This window comes from Lytechinus pictus, chromosome 18 (genome assembly GCF_037042905.1).
Source record: "Lytechinus pictus isolate F3 Inbred chromosome 18, Lp3.0, whole genome shotgun sequence".
NCBI classification, from domain to species: Eukaryota; Metazoa; Echinodermata; class Echinoidea; order Temnopleuroida; family Toxopneustidae; genus Lytechinus; species Lytechinus pictus.
Window position 1 is genome coordinate 1260127 of NC_087262.1, and position 16902 is coordinate 1277028.

Sequence of the window (16902 nt, forward strand, 5' to 3'; positions counted from 1 at the left end):
GCGAATGGAAGGCTTGAATCATGAGAAAGCCATGTTTCGGTTAAACCTACTACTGAAAATGTTTGCATGGTGGGATTATTCAAAAGTAACCGTAATTCATCAAAGTGTTTATTAATGCTCCTAATATTAAGGTGTATAAGAGAAAAAGAGGAGTTATCAAATTCCTTAACAACATTATTAAACTGGTTGTGGGTGACGTATTCAGAACATGGACTTTGAAATTGGTTATCAGTGTCAAAATCATAATTCAACTCTTGTGACGATGAATTAAATTTGTCTGTAACATGATTTTCAAAGGAAGTAACATAGGGATTTATGTTTGATTCACCTTCTACTAATGGTGGTCTAAACAGGTCAAGAAAGTCATCATCGTTAATTGAATTGAGGTGTATCTACCGAATTTGCCATATTAAAGAAAAATCAGAAAACGCATTTTTTTTGTTTAGATGACATTAAAATGATTGATTGATTGATTGATTGATTTTATATTGACTTATGTTTGAGTGGATGTACGGTGTACTGTCTGAGCGTATGATTGACATATTTGTAGAGGAGTGTACATGGGGGGGGGGGGGTTGTGTGTAGAATGTGAGGAAATGTGCGTGGTTCTTTTGAACACTGGGTAGTTGTTGTATGGTGATTGCGGTCGCGACAGAAGGGTACTCTGGTGTGGGGGTTGCTGGGTGGAGGTACAGTGCCAGTCGTACGTCCTCGGCACCTGTTTGCCTGTTTCGGTCAGAGAGCATTAGATAATCTATCGTTCTCTGGTAGGACGGGTACACGGGTGTTGAGATGTGTGACTGGTACTGTGCAAGTAGGTTGCACAATTGCATTGTCCTATTTCTCTCTAACTTCTCTTCTTTTATTATCTTCTATTTTTTCTCATCTATCCTCTATGATCTCATTCTCCCCCTTACCTTCTCTCTCTTTTCTTCTCGTACAATTGTGCAATACATATTTTAAAAGTTATGATTGTTTGTTTAATGTATTATTTATGTCATTGTTTATCGTATTCATGTTTGTAACTATGCCCGAAAGTGAATTTTGTGTATTTTTATACATGACAATAAATTATCTTGAATGAATGAATCTTGAAAAGTCACCATAACATATTAAAACAACAGGCTTGCACAGGATGACCCACGAAAGCTCGAAAGCTTTCCAGTGGGGTCCTCAATATACAGAATTAAGATAATAAAATGTTAAAATTATACTATTTACATATTAAAAATGAAGAAAAAAAAATCAGAATTTACTATTACCAATAAATAAGATATGTAGACAATAAATAAGATATATACAAGAATATAACGAAGAAGAAGAAGAAAAGAAGGAGAAGGAAGAGGAGGAACAGATGAAGAGAGGAGTAGAAGGAGACGGAAGAAACTGATAACGAAGGGAAATAAATAAGGAGAAGAACAACAGCATAAACGTGACGACAATAACAACAAGAAGAGGAGAATAGGAAGAAATAAAAGAAATAGAAAGAATAGAAGAAAGGACATATCGAAGCTTCAATCAAACTATGTAAAATACATAATAATACCTAGTAGAGAAGAGAAAAGAACTAGGTCAGTATTCAGGCTAAATATATATATATTTGCCCGATACGCCATATCGCCCCCTCAAAATTTTTGCCTTATGACGCCATTGCCTGTTCCATGATATGACCGGGAAATTTTTGGCTCTTGCCCCCCCGGCCACCGACCCCTGTTACGCCGCTGGCCCTACCTCCCACACGGCCACACCTCGCGCAAATCGGACTCTATAAACATGTAGTGCTGACTACGTGCAAAAAGTACATCCTTCATCATTTTAGTCTTTTTACTCCCCTTTACCCTCGCAAATTTGACACTAAACAAGTAGTTTTCCTAGCGAAATAGATTCACTTTTTTCATTATTTTAGTGTTTCTGACACCCTTATTATGTTACGTACGTAACGTGCCCTATCTTGAAAAAGACATCCTTTTTACGTGTTTTTTTTTTTGGTCGCGCATGGTATATATCCACTCGATCCACTCGTCAATGTAATTAAGTGGCCCTCCGGGAAATATGACACTGGGTTCCCGGTTCCCGACAGTTTGTCATTTTCCCGACAGACAACAGTCCAACAGCCCTGCGCTTGCGTATAACAGATATCATTTTTCAACCAGCTCAGAATCCGCATCTATATAGTTACACCGACACACAGGTTTACCTATAAACCTCGTCTACCCCGCGCTATACCCAGTCCCCTTCTCTCTCTGACATGACGAGGAGAAAATTAGAATATTCATAATTATATGAAATAAAAAAAAGTGAGTGGACGATCGATGTAATCAGTCTCGATCCTCATTTGCATACTGACCCGATGTGAATTACGTGATAAGCAAAACTGCATAACTTTCTTTCTTACATCCGATTTTGATGAAATTTAGTTGTGCTTGTTTGAAGATTTTTCTCTTTTTATTCAAGCCAATTGTTTTTGTTTGGGTGGACTTGTCCTTATTATAACTATTATTTATTTGGATAACATTTTGGCTTTAATTTTCTATTTCCTTTCCTTTTTTTATATTTCTCTGAAGAATAATTCGAATAACATATTGCAAAGTGTTATAGAATACAGACATGATCGAAGTTTCACCAGAAAAATCGAAGGGGTCGGACCTTTGGGTCGGACCGATGGATCTCCCCCCCCCCCCCCCCTCGCTCCGTTGTACTGTGGCGCATGACTGTAATTAGATCGTATGTGTGTGTGTGTGTGCTTGGTACATGGTCGGTCCATCACATGACAAGCAGCTGATAACGTAAACAATCATTTTGTTTCGCACAGCATGCATTACCGGTACCGTCACGCAGTACGCATATACCACGGTAAGTGCAGTGCGCAAGACCCGCGGCCGCGAGGTCGAGGTTTCCAAATTGTGTAATCGCGATGATTCGCCACAGCTACATCTTTATCCTTTGAGGTAGATCTAGGCCTTAAAGATTAAATATCAATTTAAATGCTGTGTTAGACTGTGATCTCTGTGGCTGTGACAGTAAGTTCGATTGGATTCTAAAGGTAAGCTTTGAATGTCGAAAATAGAGGGTTTTTTTTTAACTAGGCGAAACTAATGTGGCGCCAGCGGCCAGGCAGGGAAGAGCTCCGCCTTAAGCTTGGGGCATCCGTAGGCAGGCGTAGCGGAGCCCAGGCCCGGCCTCAAGATTGTCATGATTGTGGAACCGGCCCGGCTACAGTTACAAATTAGACTCGTGCACTGCAACTGGAGATTCACATTCCTCAATTTGTACCTAGATCATTTGAAAAAAGGAAAATTTGCAGTTTATCTAGAGCCTACATTGATTCTTTAATCCATCATCAGTCACTCAGTCATGTCAGTTAATCAAATTCATGAAGCATGACTGAGCCTAGACAGGAAATGAGGAATAACCGTCGTTTCTGGGGATTTATTCAACAATTTCTGACATTTTACTGTAATCCCCATTTACCGACGGTAGGGTGTACGTGTGGGCTCGCATGTGTTCTCATTCCCTCCCTTTTGTCAATTCACAGTCCAAAGTTTGATGTAATTTTACACATCGAATTTACAATCTAAGGATGTATAAACAACAAACTTTAGTTTTAAAATTTAATATTTTAATATTTAAATACTTTAAACGATATAGATGAAAAAGGCATGAAAAATATACTTTACCGATGTTTAATTGGGTTGAACACGATAAAAATGGTCAAAATGGCAGCCAAACTATAAAATATTTACAAACGAACGTCAACAATCACAAATGTGATATCGATATTGCTTTCGATATTATACGATCTGCTCCATATGCGATCGAAACCGAAGATAAACGATACTAGTTATACTAGTACTAGTACTAGTTATAATCGCGATATATCGATTCGATACATTAAGTTAATAACGATAATGACGTCATTCAAGATGTCTTAGATGACAGATTTCTCAATCATCCAGAGGATTTTTTTCAATAACTCCGGCCCAAGGTATGCAATTACTTAATTTATTTATATTTCCCTGATAATGGAAACCATGAAACTTTCAATTTTGCTTAAAAAACAGTTTTAAATCGCGATCTATAAAACGCTAGTTCACTATACGTTGGCTGTAGGTAGGGGGCCCCATCCCCTTCAGTCTATGTATGGTGAGTGGAGCCAACGTAGTTCAGCGGAACAACCAAAATACAGAGACGGAAGCTTTTGGTCTAGACTGAGCCTAGACCAAAAGCTTCGGTCTCTGTTATGTTGGTTGTTCAGCTGAACTCCGTTGGCTTCACTCACCAAATACAGAGACCGAAGTTCTAGCGCGATCTGTACAGGGGACTCAATGGCAATATGTTTATGTACTTAAGATCGGATAAAACGGGGAAGTGAATTTGCGCGACAGCCGAGGTAAGTCACTGTTTTTGTTCCTTTTAACTTGATTTTTCTCCGTTTTTTGGCAATTAATGACAAGAGGGAATATCAATTTGCATTTTGGTCGCTTTAATTTTCAAAATTTTTATTCATTAAAGACAAAAATTGAAGAGCCCCGACGGGGGGATTTTGCATTGCAAGTCCCCTAATGGTGGCTGCACGCTAGCGAGCCGTCTGTGTACGAGGAGAAATTAAAAAAAAAAAAAGTTAAAAAACTCCTCGGAAACAGACGGCTGCCAGCTGTCTAGACTGAGCCATGATTCCTCGGGGGGACCAGTCAAATATATTATACAAATAATGCATGCAGCCGAGTGCGTTAGTGGAAATGCAGAGCACGCGAGGTTTCTTTAGATAGGTGCCGCACTGTGCACGAGCCGCTTGCGGCGAGTGCCCAGTGTGCACCATCTGAAGAAACCTAACCCAGGGAGCTCCCGCAGCGGGCGGGAGCCCAGGGGCTTACCGTGTATTTGACCATACTCACGGGACTAGGGTGATTTATGGTCTAAATATTTCTCCAAATGAATTGTGAAAACAGAAAGTATACAATTACCACGATTATATGGATGAAGGTCTAACGAGTGGCAGTTTCCTGACATCTGGGCACAGACTGGAACCTCAAAAAAAACGAAAAGTTCTCTCCTTTCCCCCCGTCTCGATCGGCCATTTTTGTTAAAAATCGTAACAAAATGGCCGATCGAGACTGGGGTAGAAGGAGAGAACTTTTCGTTTTTTTGAGGTTCCAGTCTGTGCCCAGATGTCAGGAAACTGCCACTCGTTAGACCTTCATCCATATAATCGTGGTAATTGTATACTTTCTGTTTTCACAATTCATTTGGAGAAATATTTAGACCATAAATCACCCTAGTCCCGTGAGTATGGTCAAATACACGGTAAGCCCCTGGCTCCCTGGGTTAGAAGAAACCGAGCTTTCTCTGCATTTACTTTTACACACGACAGAGCAAGTGCATTATTTGTTTTATAAAATAGCAACGCAGAAACAAATTCTTAAAAAGTTACAGTACAGTTTTGTTGGACTTCTCCCGGGACTTCTTCCGCACTGTTCTGCTTGAGCGTGCAATGTCAATTTTCGTTGTGCACCTTTTGCACTGCCGTGCATGCACAAAAGTTGGATGTCATTTGACGCGTATTGGCGAATCGGGATGCTTGAAATAATAGACCTATTTTATAAAGTATATTAACCTCACACCAAGAGTGCCTTTGGCAGTGGAATTCTAATAGTGGGTAGCACATGCTGTGAAACCACTTCTGCCTTAGCCAGGAGGCTCCTAGAGAGTAAGAATCATTTACTAACGTATGCTTACTCTCAACGGAGCCTGGAATTGCTTCCCATACATCTACACACACCGCCAAAAAACTTGAAACTTTCGCCCCCAAGATTTCTACTTTCCTTCTAAAAGATCTAGCCCTAAATCATGTACATGGGATACAACTTCATATCCGAAATTTCTACAATATTGATTTCATTTTTATACAAGAATTCATTTAAAAAACGAGAAAAATGTACCGTAATGAAAAGACGGGAAAACTTGCCACCGTGTTTACGTCGCCATCTTGATTTCATTGTCTTTCGCTTGGCGACAGCATGCAAATCGCGCGATTCATATTTGTATATATTTGCTAATTTAATGTCATTAATATTGTATTTGTTATGCACCAGTGAAACTACATGTAAAGGCAAACTTCCTTTTAAGGGATAATGAAGTTTTCAATTTAATCCAGTTCAATTCAATATCACTGATGAATTTGATATTAGAGAGCAAAAATCTCTTTACTCCAAGATACCTGGCACTGCATGTATTCAAAGTGTGGATAACCATTTCCTGACTTGTAACATGACAATCATTATTTTGTATCTTTTTACAAAATGTTATCAAACTAAAAAATGCTAGAGTGCTCATGTTTTTTTCTAAATTATGACAAAAATTTGCTGATATTTATGTTACCATATCTTGGCTTTTGGCATGGAAAGCAGTTGTGCAATATCAGTGGGCTGATATTCAACCAGACATTTTGCTTGGAAAAAGATCCGACATTGGGCTGGAATAGATTATAATTTCTTTATGAGAACCTATTGAAATAAGACATACATGTACATTTGCTTTTTCTCAAGTTCTCTTTCATTCAATAATAATATTTAATCAAGACAATGTTTTCTCTTTTTTTTAAATAAAAATGTTATTTTGTATTATTTGATGCATTCTTAATTGTTCACATTGTATATCTATTTTTTACCTATTTGAATTTGAAATTTGAATGAATAAACAAATTGAATTGAATGTCATGCTTATTTTGCTTACTCCTTTGCAATACACATTTTCTGCCAGAAACGATGGGTACATTTTTTGTTAGACATACATTTGGGTGGTCATGTTGTTGGACTTTCAGATTCATATTTTCAGATCATTACATTACATGGAGCTGGCATTTATCTTTAAAGGTCAAGTCCACCCCAGAAAAATGTTGATTTGAATGAATAGAGAATAATCTAACGAGCATAACGCTGAAAACTTCATCAAAATCGGATGTAAAGTAAGAAAGTTATGACATTTTAAAGTTTCGCATATTTTTCTCAAAACAGTTATATGCACAACTCAGTGATATGCAAATGCGAGAGTCTATGATGTCCATCACTCACTATTTGTTTTGTTTTTTATTGTTTGAATTGTACAATATATCAATTTATACAGAATTGACAATAATGTAAAACTTGACTTAACTACATAATGTTGAACAATGTTAATTCCACAAGTTCAGGGAGGAATAAAGCTCGATTTCAAATGACATGGGGGAGAAAATCAGAATATATCATATTTCAGATAATAAAATACAAAAGAAATAGTGAGTGCGTGATGTCATCAGTCCCCTCATTTGCATACTGGCCAGGATGTGCATATATAACTGTTGTGTGAAATTAAGCGAAACTTTAAAATGTCACAACTTTCTTATTTTACATCCGATTTTGATGAAATTTTCAGTGTTATGATTGTTGGATTTTTCTCTTTTTATTCAAATCAACTTTTTGTCGGGGTGGACTTGTCCTTTAATAAGTAATGAGACCTAATGTAGGAAAATAAGTTTCGAGTCAGATGTTACTGCTTTATACTCAGTAATTGAATGTCTAGACATCTTCAATTAATATACTGTCGGGAAAGTATTTTCAGAAATAGCCAGATATACTGGTCTGACATGACCAGTAAAAATTTATATCAAACTAATATAGAACTGTTTAAGTCCCTCCTTAAAACCCACCTCTTTTAATAAGTTTCACTTGCCTATTTTCGCTTCTTTTGTTCTGTATGAAATTATCCCCCTTAGTTAATTGGCATTATCATATTGTGTTCAGATTTTTTAAGTCGGATTGTAAGCTTAGTTATTAGGATTATTTAGATTTACATACATGATTATCGACCCGTTATATTTAAGATGTGTATTCACCGATTATCTCTTTATTTGTACGTGTGATTAATTTTTCGTAATTTTGTTTTCACTTTCAGTTCCTTTGTTGTTCTTTTTCTTGTATTTTCCCCCTTCTTTCTTAGCGCTTTGAAACTTTTGTATAAAGCGCTCTATAAATTTTGTATGTTATGTTATGTTAGGATATTTTCTCCTCTTTAGTAAATAATTAAAATTGCTTTGGCACCTTAAAATGGTTTTCTAAAATTGAAAAATGGTTCTCATGAATAATGTTGCGTGTGTGTATGTGTTTACCGTTTATTACTATTGGGGGGGGGGCAATAAAAGACAGCAAAAAAAAACCAAGTCTTTATGATTTCCTTTATTTTGGGGGACCAGTAAGTTTTAGGTTCGGACCAGTAAAAAATTGAAAAACTGGGTATCTACTGACTGGTCTGAATGAATAGGTTGGACCAGTAGAAAAAAAGGGTTAGTGTGGAGCCCTGGCCTATAGGTACATTGTTGATAAAAATCAACAAGAATCGACTTGTAATCCCTCTTATTTCTGACCCTTACACCCTGGCAATATATTCATTGTGATAGAGCTGCTCTCAGCCAAGCAAATCATTGAAATTGAAGTGTGTGTATTAAAAGGGAGTGTATACTTATCTTTATGATAACATGATTTAGACAATATTATCAGCATAATGAATTCAATATCGCTGCAAGTTTTTTTTTGCAAGATTGCAAATTGATAGGCATGCATGATAGGCATGCATGAAATGCAAATTGGAATGTGTATTTTGAAGATTGTTCATCATTTCTGTCAAAGTTCTTTTGTTTGTTGAATATCTAGTCCTCTACTCTTCTGGAGCCTATTGTGTACTTATAGTATTGCAAGGTTATCTGACCGTATTTTGTGAACCCTTATCTATAAATTGTTTGGTTTTGTCTCGCCTGCGTAGCGGAGCGAGACATACATGTAGGTATCACTATTTCCGGCGTCGTCGTCGTCGTCAACAATTGTGTTGTACACCCAATAACTTTCTATAGCTTCGAGGTGGGATCACCAAATTCATACCAGAGGTCCATCTCCTGAAGGCACAGGTCAAGTTCGAATATTAGTCGAATGTGAATAAGGTCAAAGGTCAATGAACTTTCCATGACTGGCACTGTGCTGTGTTGTACACATAATAACTTTTTATATTTTCGAGGTAGGATTGCCAAATTCATACAAGAGGTCCATCTCTTGAAGGTGCAGGTCAAGTTCAAATGTGAGTTGAATTTGATTAAGGTCAAAGGTCAATGAACTTTCCATGACTGGCACTGTGCTATTTTGTACACACAATAACTTTCTATAGCTTCGAGGTGGGATCCCCAAACTCGTAACAGAGGTCCATCTCTTGAAGGTGCAGGTCAGGTTCGAATGTGAGTTGAATTTAATTAAGGTCAAAGGTCAATGAACTTTTACACTACTTTGTTCCTCTAGTGACATGAACTTTATAATTTTATACTTTTTAACACTAACATTTTACTTCAGAATTCAGTACTCTCTATACCTGAACCAGATTTTGTATTTTACTTGTTTATTCTTTAAAAACTGTTGTTATTTATTTAATGAGCTATAGTTCTTGGCACCATTTATAATATTCACACAAATTTGCCAATGGTTCAATAGAAAAGCTGTCAAAGTTTCTTAAATGTTACCCTTCAGATTTGACATGCAGTCTCTTCATGACTGCAATATGCAGGCGAGACAACGCTTGGCGTTTGCCTTGTTCAAACTAGCACTTGGACAGTGAGAATTTTTGAGATATAGTGTACACAGTTAAACCAGATACTTTGGAATACATGGAACTTCAGTACTTTGTACCATTTGCCCTCTAGATCAAGAGAAGAAAAAACAGAATTGGTAACTTGTCAAATCATATCTAGACGATAGTGCTCATCTAGACGATAGTGCTTCTAAGCGATGTCTGGATTACCCTTTCTGAGATTCTGAGATCTGGATACAGCATGTATATGGTGGTTTTGTATTAAAGAGATAACAGCAAGAAACCCTTTATATATAAAATTAGTGTCCTAAGCCATGAAATTTACAGCAGAGACTTTATGTGGTAATTGTAGATTTGTGGTTTTTTAATAACTTTTTACTTAAAATATGGTTTTTATGTGACAGGTTGCTGACAGACCTAATGTATTCCTGAGGAATTCTGCAATCTTGTATCAAGATTTGGAATGACAGAGAGATTATTATAATTTAAAGGAGTGAAAGGACTTAAACACAACAATGGATAGGAAAGACGCCATCAAACTCCGTAAAAAATATATTGGGTAAGTTGAGAACAAAACCTATTCCTTCTCTTCATACTTCCTATTCTTTCCTAAAGGAAATAGGCAGCAAACAGAAATAGGGTTCTAAGAGGTTGGCGGTTATTACAAGGTATTATCTATATTGATAACATTATTAAAAAATTAAAAGAAAAATTAGGCGAGCTACATATGTACAATTACAACTTGAAAGGTTAAAAAATGAAGAATACATGTAGGAATAACGCAGAAGATCTCCTAGTCTCACTTGTAAGGAACAGAGAAAGAGTGAAGAGAGAGGTGGAAAGGAAGAATGCCATGAAAAGAAAGGAAATAATACATCGAGAGAGGGGAGATAGAAAGAAGATATACACTACTCAAAAAAAGTTAAGGACCACTTTTTAAAACGTACATAAAGATTTTATACAAGGTGTTTTATTTCTGGAAATACCTCAGTACAACTGTCCTAAATGTCCTTAAACACGCTGTAATCAATTTCACGCATGGGTGGTTTCAGTTGTTGCACAATGTCTCTCGCATCACTGCACATCCTGAAAAGTGGGCCCCGAGGGGTATCAGCTACCGACATGAAGTGGTAAAAACGAATGTCTGAGTGTCTTTCAGGCAGTTCAGTAACGAGTGTGACCACCTCCTGCAGCAATAACGGCTTCACAGCGCTGTCTCATGGAGCTGATGAGGCGATTGATGTCTCTGACGTCCAGTGCATCCCATGCAGCCTCCAGAGCCACACCCAGCTGCTGCAGTCCAAGTGGATGGGCTTCGAGCTGCTCGAGACTCCTCCCCATCATGTCCCAGACGTGCTCTATCGGGTTTAAGTCCGGGGACCTCGCTGGCCACTCCATACGCTCAATCCCCTGGCCCTCAAGGAACTCGGTCACCACCCTAGCTTTGTCCCACATTTTCTGCAAATGGCACCACTATAGGTTCAAGGACCTCATCCCTGTACCTCACTCCTGTCATTGCTCCCCCTGGGACCACGTAGAGACGAGTACGGTTGGCGTAGGTGATGCCTCCCCACACCATGACGCTGCCTCCCCCATAACGGTCATCTTCTGCAATACAGGGGTCTGCAAATCTCTCTCCTGGTCGCCTCCAGACTCTCGAACGTCCATCATTGTGGTCAAGGGAAAATCTGCTCTCATCTGTGAACAGAACTCTACGCCATTGCTGTCTGGTCCATCTGACATGCTCCCGGGCCCAGTTGAGACGAATTCTTCTGTGAGCAGGGGTGAGTGGGACACACTGAGCTGGCCGTCTGGCATGCATATTGGCTCTGTGAAGTCGGTTACGGATTGTTTGAGTGGAAACAATCACTCCAGTTGCTGCAGCGAAGTCATTGTTGAGGCGGCGTGCACTGTGAAAGCGGTTGCGGAGGCTGAGATTCGTCAAGTAGCGATCATCTCTAGGGGTTGTCGAAACTGGTCGGCCACTGCGGGGTCTCTCGGAGTATAGCCCTGTCTCTCGGTGTCTTTGATTTGCTCTGCTAATGACACTGTGTGACACGCCCATCATTCTGGCTACTCTTCGCTGACTGAGGCCAGCTTCCAGCATCCCTAGGGCTCTGGCTACATCTGTTTCACTTAGGTGGTGTCTTGGCATTGCTGTTGTAGGCAAGTTGTTGATTGTACAGACTAAAGACGGAAAATGCTTTGGAAGACACTTGTCTTATGGCCCACTGCAATGATGCCAGAGACATCATGAAAGAACTGCATGTGTGAATTGATGTCATTGTCAGATGTTGTTTGAAGGTTTGCATGGTGGTATGTACAATCGCTGATGTGGTTTACGGTACACCATGTGAAGTGTTGTAGAAACAGTGGATAGGAGAAGAGAAGAAATGGATAGGCGAGAAAGTGGAGATTAGAGAGTAGAGTATTCTTTCTTGAAAGTAGTCTCTCCTGAAGACGGACAGTCAACCTGCCCGAAACGTCGAGTCTCTCTACTACTCATCATCTCTACTCGCCGACTCAAGCCAGCATCTCCGCACTAGCTCTACCACTCAAGCTGTTCTCAACTCATCAATCTTTCCTGGTTTACAGTCCTTTTCAGGACTACTTTCAAGAAAGAATACTCTACTCTCTAATCTCCACTTTCTCGCCTATCCATTTCTTCTCTTCTCCTATCCACTGTTTCTACAACACTTCACATGGTGTACCGTAAACCACATCAGCGATTGATGTCATTGTGTTTGATGGCATTCTGGACAGCTGTATCTTGGCATTGCTATTGTCAGCAAGTTGTTGATTGTAGAGACTAAAGACAGAAAATGCTTTGGAAGCCACTTTTGTACGGGCACATTGCAATGATGCAAGAGACATGAAAGAACTGCATGTGTGAAATTGATTTCATTGTGTTTGATGGCATCCTGGACAGCTGTATCTTGGCATTGCTGTTGTCAGCAATTTGTTGATTGTAGCATGGACCTATAAGAAATGGACGATTAACGCGATCATTCTTTTGATGCAATCATAGTCGCCGTCTCCTGATTATGTGCATATTAATGATAACATACAGGTGCTTTGACAATAGCGACTACCAAGGCGAATCTGATCTTCACAAAGGAATGATTTGCTCTTTTTGCCGTTTGTTGGCTGATGTCTTGTAGCAGATTATACCTTTCAATTAAGATGTTTCAGATTTGGAACAGCAAATTGAGAAGCAGACGATTTTTGTGATATCAAATTTATTATTATCGATTTGCACGCTTCTGCACACTCATAATGACTTTTCTAACAACGAGAGGGGGACGACCCCTACAAGAAACCCACCATGTTTCTCTGGAATATTATGAGGAAATCTTTAAAATTTGATTATAAATTACAATCAATCAATTTCATTTTAGCCTCTATCTTGAAATATTCATACATTTTTCCAAATAAAAACCATGGAACTAAGATAACCATTTGTAAACCAGAACTGCACATTAATTTCCGAGAATTCAGGTAATTTATTACCTTCTGCGCATACAATTTGTCTAATGTTAAATGTCTAATCACCGAAAGCTTCTGTAACTCATGGTTTAATTGACGGCGACCATGATGGTATCACAGGAGATAAATATGAAGAGAATGTTATTCACATGACAATGACAGTCAGATGTTAGTGAATTCATTAACTAACCGATGAATGTCCAGCTTTCATAGGTTCATGATTGTAGAGACTAAAGACAGAAAATGCATTTGAATCCACATTTGTACCACTTCACAATGGGCCCACTTTTCAGGATATGCAATAATGCGAGAGACATCATGCAACAACTGAAACCACCCATGTGTGAAATTGTTACAGGGTGTTTGAGGAGATTCAAGACAGCCATATTCGGGTATTTCTAGAAATACAACACCCGGTTTGAAAATTGTATACACACATTAAAAAGTGGTCCTTAACTTTTTTTGAGTAGTGTATATATATATAGAGAGAGAGACGGAGGGAGATGGCCCAAGAGAGAGAGAGAGAGAAAGGGGGAGAACCAAACTTTTATTATTGTGGAGGGGGTAGTAGTGAGGCATTGACTCTTTGGATGGTGTGATACCCAAAGTGACTGTCCAAATTTTTGATCTAGGTGAATGCCAGTTGTGGAAACTATCTCAAAATGAGTTCAGACAGAATCCAGTAAAATTACTACAAAGTGTTCGTATGTATTAATAAAAAAATATGTGCCAATTGACTCTGGTAGAAAATATGTAAGTTTTTTAAATGACATCATAACTTAGAAAGTATATGAAACTTAAACATAAGGGTAATCAAGTATTGCTGAACATCTTGCCTGAGTTTCAGGTCACATGATGAAGGTCAAAGGTCGTTTAGAACTTTGGGTCAATTAACTACCATTTTGGGAGAATCAACATCGAAATCTTAACCTAGGGTTAAGTTTTTGAAATGTCATCTTATCATAACATACAAAGTATATCGACCTAGTTCATGAAACTTGGACATCAGAGTAATCAAGCATCACTGAACATCCCTTGTGAGTTTCAGATCACACGACCAAGGTCAAAGGTCATTTAAGCCGGTCAATGAAATTTGGCCATGTTGGGGGTATTTGTTGAATTACCATCGTAACTATGAAAGTTTATGGATCTACATGTAGTTCATAAAACTTGGACATAGGGGTAATAAAGTATCACTGATCATCTTGCACAAGTCTTAGGTCACATGATCAAGGTCAGATGTCATTGAGGGTCAATGAACTTAGTACGTACTGTAGTATTATATTGTTATATGTATGATGTTTTTTGTTTATAATTTTTTTTTTAGTTGGTTTCAAAGTCAGCACTGCTGCTACATGTATTTTGCATCGCGTAATGCAGGCGAGACTGCCAGAGGCGCTCAACTCGTTTTTGTAAAATCTTTCCTAGATGAAGTCTCTGTAGTTAGCAAAATAAAAAGAGTTTAACCATTTGCCAATCTTGTCATTCCACCTATATGTTGCAAGGGAGACAGGGAAAGTTACACAGTACTGTCAACTCATTCATCTAATGTTGTAATTTGTGGAAAAATTTGATATTAAGAGGTTTGTTAATTTGTTTGTGTCATGATAATGTGACCATCCCTGTTTTACGCAAGGGATAGGGTAAGACTTGGTTAAAAGGACATTCTTCTTGTTCTTTTTACAAGTCATGTACCCCCTCTCCTCCCCCTCTCTTCTATAACTTTCGGCTTGCTGAATAACTTGAGTTGAATTGAATTTAAATGGATGTTTTCTTGATCATCTCTTTGAATTATATTAGGTCACCGTGTAAGCTGTGGTTTAAGGAAGATCCTTTGAAGATAGTCAGAGCATCGGGACAGTACATGTACGATGACAAAGGCAACAAATACCTTGATTGCATCAACAATGTTTGTCACGGTAAGATTGAATTTTCTCTTTTGGATGAAATGGTTTAATTTTTGATGAAAATAGAAACCTGGGGATTTTCATAAATTTCATGAACATTTTTGTCAACGATTTTCATTAACAAATGTTATAAGCTACTACTGGGAATCCTCACTTCTGATTGGCTGAAGAGTAAATCAGTGAACATCACTTAGAAAACTCTTCATGAAACTCTCCCCAAATCTCTCTTGAGATTTGCATGAAAGGGGCGTGGCTTTATTATCTTTTACCATTTTTGTTTTGTTTTTTGTTTCTTTATTTGTTTGTTGTGTTTTTGTGCTAACTTATATCATACTGGCAGCTGTTTCCATGATGAATATTGTTAAGATAAAAAAAAATTGAAATGTGCTTTAAAAATGCATGTATCTGAGTCTACAGACTACTTGAAGGTTTCGGTCTCTGTCGCAAAAAACTTGCGAGTCAAATTTGTTGCCTATTTTCTACCTATTAACGCTCATGATACTTTGCACACACACATACATTTTGATATAGTGAAGATGTACAAGGCACATTGTTTTATGTATCAGATACATATATGGGGTTGCACTGGTAACAGCATATTTTCTTTCTTTCTATTAAAAGCGCACACTAAGCGATGTGATTGCACCAAGATCCGATAGCAACTAAATCACGGTGTTTGCCAACCTACGACACACTGCAACTGCACCCTGCTCTGTTGGGTTTATTTGCAATTCGTTTAATGCCAATTCGTCCAATTGCCAACTCGTCTTCTATCATTTGGTCTACCACAAGTTCGTTGACTCACCACATGGTCTACTTTCATTTAGTCTAATGCCATTCCATCTTATAACCAGTTTGTCCAATAGCCATTTAGTCCATATACCATTTGGTCTAATTGGATTAAGTGTTAAAGTTGAATTAAGAAGACGATTCCAAATATTGAGATATTTACATTAATAGCAACCTTACAACCTCCCAAACACAAAGAGGTGATTCGACCCCCCATTTCTTTTTTCAAAATAGTGAATTTGAACGATTTATCCCTACCCATTTTCCCTGAGTTCGCTCCTCCAATGCCTACCGAGACGGGTGTTCTTTGACTGTGACGTCACCGGGGGGTATTCGGTCCCGGTGTAGTAAACAAGGCAGTGCCGTTTTGTGTACTATGCACGTACGCCTTCATATTTACTTTTGTGTCAAAACTTTATTTTATCGCTATTGATTTTATGTGAACGATACTGAAAGGAAGTAATAATTATTCAAAGACATATAGTCAATAATATATCCCTACATTGTTAAAACTGTTCTTCTTTGTAGCGATTTTAGACGATTTTAATGCCTTGTTTTCGTTCGGGACTGTGTCCGTGGCGAAACAAGTCATAATGGAATAAACTGCAGTTGAAGTTGTAGCTGCAAGCCGGAGAACTTGCAAAGAGGAAATGATTAAAAGTATATTTATGGCCGTACTATTATTCCAAATATGTAAATTCCTTCAGAATGATACCATAGACCCTTAAGGAATAATTTCAAGGCGAATAATATGAAATTTGATCGAGATCTTCTCACCAGTCGATAACGTAGCAGACGTGTTATTATGACATATTTATCCGCGTGTGACGCGGCTCTTGCAAAAAACACAGTTGGTTGCGGAATTGCTTTGTGCCGACCGGCCGCCCGCTCCGGCTCAGCTTGCTGTCGAGCTACCGTACCGCATACCTTTCTTGCTGTCTTCAACTCACTTGCGAATTGCGTTTGTATGTGTGACAATGACCTCTAGCATAATTAAATATAGAAAACAACTCGGAAGGCCGAGAAGAATTACTACGTTCAACTTTGATTCAAGATTGTTCTGTGGAATGAGCTGAGTGGAAATGATCCATAGGATATAAAAATGGAGTCAAAGACA

The 16902-nt window shown here is 38.3% G+C and overlaps 1 long non-coding RNA gene across 1 annotated transcript; it reads left to right on the forward strand.

The window, feature by feature from the left end:
* Window positions 1-2860: 2860 nt before the first annotated feature.
* Window positions 2861-16902, forward strand: LOC129281397 (uncharacterized). The gene is made up of 3 exons (XR_010296525.1): window positions 2861-3043; window positions 10008-10162; window positions 14890-16902. It is a non-coding gene; the product is annotated as an uncharacterized LOC129281397 (long non-coding RNA).